We start from the raw sequence: 6,000 nt of genomic DNA on the forward strand, positions 1-6,000 counted from the left end.
GCACTGCTTTACAGTGCCTGTCCATGCACATACCTATGAAAACGATTTCTCCAACAACCTAAATGACAGCAGCAATAAGAAAGAAAGAAATTCCCTTCAATTTGCACCTACTTCCCTCCTGAAGGAGATTCTTATTTGCCCAAAAGTGACCAGAGGAACTGAATAGCTGCCTTATATAACAGCATTAAATACGTGGTTTTAAAAGTTGGTTTCAGAATGGGTATGGACACTGTGTGTTCTACATCTTTAGACATGACATTAATAGTTTTACCAAAGAAAACGAACAAAACAGGCACTTTAAAAAAAAAAATGACACGATTTCCTGCATGATCCTCAAAACAAAGCCAAGCATTGTTTTGTATGGTAGGTGTCATCAGGAGATTGAAATCTGTGTCTGTGATTATGATCTCAGAGACTCAGGCTGAGACAGAAAGGCACACTTCAGCTGCAAATATGTAGCAATTACCATGAAATGAAGTTCCTGGCACTTTTTCTTGTTTTTCTTTTTTTCTTTTTGCTAATCACCATGGAAACCTGTATTTTGTGGATTCACCCAGGAAACACTTTAAACCATTTTAGGTTTTATGACTGAACAGTTTCTTAGAAGTATGATACTGCAGCCTTGCATTTTTGGCCAATAACCTTTGCATATATCTAGTGGAACTAAACAAATAAATATTGTGAATGCCCCCAATTGCTTCATACTTTATTCAGATTACAGAGGGAAGCTTTATCTGAATCAGAATTTCAGATTCAGAACACTCGTGTACTATGCTAATTCCCCCCCCCCTTCTATTTCTTTTGAGAAGGCTGAAGGTTGTCTCTTTCTTCCATCTATCAATTTTATGCTAAATCTAAATGCACATTTCTTTCTTTTTAATAAAGACAAGAACAAATGGCCTTCTCATCTAGAACATTATTTGGAAAAAGTATTGCAAACCTGGAAATAGAAAGAACTGAATTTGTATTGAATATGGTCTTTCATGTCATTATCAGGAGCTGTGCATCCACAGAGGTGTCTATGTGGCTATTTCAGTCACAATTTTGGAGGTTTAGCAAGAAAGTCTGTTTGCTTCCACTGTTGGATGAAATTGAGCAGCATTCATTCTGCACACATCTGAATCTGTGTTCTTAATCTTTTGTATATATGTATATGCTCATGTACTTAGATGCACATAAATATGTATCTATGCATATGTGACCAGCAACGTGGAGAACTCGCCTGGGCAGAATAAAATTGTGAAATGGAAGAACTCAGAGGAAGTAGTGTGAATCTGTTTAACACAGAACTTTATTTGAAATAAAGTTAAAAATACAGACAAGAAAAAAGACAAAGATATTTAATAATACCAATGATTTCTAATAAAGTGGGGGGGGGGGAGAGAGAGACTCATTGAGTAAGCTTGTACCACAACTGGGGTGATATAACCTAAAGACTATTGCCCATTGAGAGAGTATGTGTAATTTATATATATATGGTTGAAAAGTGATCAGAAGCTTAAAAGACTTCTACATAGGAGAAAAACAGTAACACAACATCTATTGTTGACATAGATTTTACTGCTTGTTGCACTTGCTGAATTAAGGAAGTACAGAATCATGATGTCCCATTGCGCTGTTCTTTATAAAGTTGCTTGGGAAGCTTCCAAGCGCATGACTTAGCTGCTGTACTGCTGTATACAATTGTTTAAGAAAGTCTTTATGCAGGAATTCAGGATTGTTAAGTTCAAAGTTATGAGAAAGCATAGTTTTAGTAGTTGCCTGCAATCTAACGTGGATAACTTTCTAACAATAATTAGTAGCTATGTTCTAGATTCTAGAACATTTGCACTGTTAGACATTCCCACTCAAAGTGAAATTATGAACAGACTAATCTATACCTGTTCCAACAATACTAACTATAGATGCATTAGTTATTCTTTTTAACCATACCCAGTCAGGTCCCAAGTTAAATAGTTGGATGAATATATGACTTCATTACATCACATGAACCTTTAGAATAATATTTTCAAAGGACTTATACTCTGGCACATGCTACCCAACAAAAATCTAAAACCATTGCTATTCTTTTTAGAGTGAAATACAGTGGTGTCTAAATTGAAATTACTACTAGTTTAGGATTAAGTATTATCAGCCAAATAACAGGTAAAGTGTAGCAGCATCATGATGTCTGAGTGTTCCTAATATGAGAACATTTGCATAGCAAACCAACTGGGATTGCTATACTGTCAATCTATGCACCTAATAAGGGTTTTCTTTTTGTTTCAGAATAATTATGTATACAGAGATTAATGCTTAAATAAAAACAAAAAAACAAAGACATGAATTGCCATACTAACACATATTCTCTGAGAGGCACTGGTAATCTAAATTAAGTTCTATAGGGCAAAATCATATTTCCCTGTAGATCCGAATATCAAAGGAAACTGTACTTAGACGTTGCATAATGTTGACTCTTTTACCCTTGAGACAGATGTGATTGTCTTATCATTAGTGAGGAAACAGCTAGCCAGTCAGTTGGTGTCAATCAAAAGCTACAAGACATTCACAAATTAGTCCTTATTGATATATAATGATATATGAATCAAAAGCAGGAGAAGGAGCAATTTGTCATTCTAACAGCCAGGTTTCCAATTAGCCTTTTTAGCTATTATTTGCTGCAGATGCCATGCATTTTTTAAATAACTCAATGCATTTTAATTGAATACCAAAAATGCTCAGAGGATAGGATATTAATCCCTACCAAAATCTTTGTTTTTAATTTAATAAAGGAGAAGCACTTCTTCTGTGTATTAAACAGAATTATAAAAGGGGACAAAACACTCTTTTCTGATGTTATTCTGCACCTAGCTTCAGGAATTACTTTGAATTGCTGTGATACTTGGGATTGACCCTGGAGATCAGGCAACATTTTAGGACCCAGTCTTGAATGTTGAGTGGCTGCTGGCAGGAGTGTGTTATGTTCAGGAGTAGAAAGCCATTGTTCTCAATGTTACGACCATAGCTTCATTTTTGAGGGTATTATTGTGAATGCTATCCACACAGATTTTTCTTGTAGCTTCTTCTCCTGGCCTCTGGACATCTGGAAGAGTCGATATTGAGACTAGACTTGCTAGCTGCAACAGATCCATTGAAAACAGGAACTGCATGTAAGGCACTGATGCTGTGCCTTCTCAATCCCTGTCCACCATGACTGATAAAATCTAGCAGGAGAGCATTGACTGGATGGGGCCAGGGAGTGTTTAATACATGCTGTCAGTTGGAGACACTTGAAGGACATATTTCCAACAAAGTAACAAGGAACCAGGTAAGGACACTGACAGTGAGACATGGTAGTGCCAACAAAGCACATCCAATATAATATAGAAAATGATCTGTTACAGTGGAAAATACCCATAATTTTGTTTGCATTTGTGGAGTCTTTATCCAAAATACCTAAATCAGTATTTGACCAATATGCTTTTCTGTGAAGAGGCCATACAAGAAATACCGTATTTTTCGCTCTATAACACGCACCAGACCATAACACGCACGTAGTTTTTAGAGGAGGAAAACAAGAAAAAAATATTCTAAACGAAATAGTGGATATATGATTTTTGTGGTTCATGCTGTGGCCACAGACATGTGATCTGACAGTGAGTTTGGAGTAGCCCAATGCAAAAATCCTGAGGATCCATGTGGATCCATGCTTTGTAACCACGGAGGAGGGAAGGAAGGGGAACCATGGATCCTCTGCTCACGACTGCAGCAGATCCCACCCGCAGGCATTCGCTCCATAACACGCACAGACATTTCCCCTTACTTTCTAGGAGGAAAAAAGTGAGTGTTATGGTGCAAAAAATACGGTACTTCTTTTCATTCCCAGCAACAGAATAGAAATGGTGCATTCTCCAGAATTTTAAAAACAGGTAAGAAATGAGACAAGACTAATGAGTCAAAACTGGAATTAATTTTTTGGGGTTTATTTTTTTACTGAGTACTGAAAATGCATAAAAAACTGGGTTGAAAGCCACAAAAAGGAGGATAGATCATTAATGTTTTCTGAAAATGATTCTTCTGTTTAAGCTATACAGAAAGGAGGATAGATAGTTAATGTTTTCTGAAAATGATTCTTCTGTTTAAGCTATACTTTATTTGGATTGTGGCTTCAGATCAGCAAACCTTTTGATCCTTTTTATTTTTTAAAAATGCAAACTTTCTGTGTGTATTGCAACAGTCCAGTAATCCTACTTAAATTATCCTGAGCTGGTATTATTGTAAATTCTAGCTTTTAGAGTTTCATGTCTCAGCTTTGCAAAAGCACACAGAGTTGCCATTTCTTCAACAACTAGGACTCACAAACTATGGAAATTTCATTAAGAAATCTTTGGCATGTTTTAAAATCAACATAATGCTAAAAGAGAATGAGATGCATATATTTTAAATTAAAAGAATCTGACTAAAGCCTAAACTTTTAGCCACTGAAATGCATTAAATAATTGCATGATACTGTTGAATAATCACAAGTGGGGGGGGGGTAAACACACCAGATAAGATTTGTACAGATGAGGATCTTGCATCACTAGGAGAGATTCAAATTTTGGCAAGCAGGGAGATTTTAGAATCACTTTCTGTACTGTGAAATGAAACTTTGGAGCAGATCCCACTTACCGGCACTGCTGGCAGAAGCCTGTGCAAGGACTTGCACTAGTGCTATGGGGCTTTCCCCTCTTCTCCTCCCTCTACACATTTTCATGTCCCCTCAAATTGGCTTGGGGTGGGGAGTTCAGAAAAAAACCCCAGAACTACATGTGTGGGGAGAAGAGTAGGGATTGTTCTGTTTTAGCACAATGACAAATTTCACCCTTTATTTTCTTTATTTTAATATTTTGGTGGACCTTTCTTTTGTTATCCTTTCATGTCAGAGTTTTTCAACCTTTTTGAGTCCATGGCTCCCTTGACCAAGTAAATTCCTTTGTGGCTCTGTGAGGAAACAGGCTTTGGGCCTCAGAAGCCCAGTTATGTCACTCCTTGCGTGCAGAGTCAGCAGCCCTTCACCCCTTTTCAAACCCCCTCCCTTGTAGACTGTTCCCTCAGCCTCCTCTCCCCTCTCCTTGGGAGTCCCCCAGGCAGCCTCCATCTCCCCTGGTCTCTGATCTGCCCCCACCCAAAGAGAGGTGTCTCCTAGGGGCACTATTCCCTTGCGGAACTTGTAGCCAGGACTGCTGCAACAAACAGCTGTGCAAGCCTTTGGGAGGCTGAGACATGAGAGGGCATCAGAGGAGGGAGAGAAGGAAAGAGGGACAGAGGCCAGAGTTGCCTAAGGCACCCCTGACCATCATTGAAGGGTGCCATGGCACACTGGTTGAAAACCACTGCTTTCGTGCTAAGGTATGCCAGCACCTTGATACTCATTCAAGTGTCCTCTGCATCCCCTATTATGAATGTGTATTTGTTTCAAAATGAGTAGAAAGCTGAACTGAATGGATATATTCAGTTCAGTTTGCTTTTGTACCAAAACAGATGCCACATCTTGTGAATGGATGTGAATGAGGTTCATCACGTTACCTCATTCACACCAATTTGTCACTTATTAGTGGAGGGTTCCATTATTCAATGGCAAGAGAGGTCCTTTGGCAGTTGCCTTCTTGCAGCTGCCATTTTTATTTCCCAGAATGCCCCAGACAGTGTGAATTCTGGCTACATATACCCCCAAGCAATGATGGACTTCTATAGTTATAAGATGAAACTAGAAATTTTAGGGGGAAATAATCACCAAAGCCTGCATGGTCCTATCAATGCGTTTTGACTAACCAGACAAATTGATCTCCCTTCTCCTTCCCTGTGTGTACTGGTGGGGGCATGGAAGAATAGGGGGTGGGGGTGGGAGAGTCCCATTCTGTTAGTGGGAGACCTTGAACTGTTGGTTGGATAGTCTGTCCACAGTTTCCCATTTGATCCAAATCAGGGAACTATGGTTAGCAACTTCAGAACAAGCTAGAATATTAAGCCAACTTCAAA

Source organism: Podarcis liolepis (assembly GCF_965112155.1).
Source record: "Podarcis liolepis genome assembly, chromosome: 3".
NCBI lineage: Eukaryota > Metazoa > Chordata > Lepidosauria > Squamata > Lacertidae > Podarcis > Podarcis liolepis.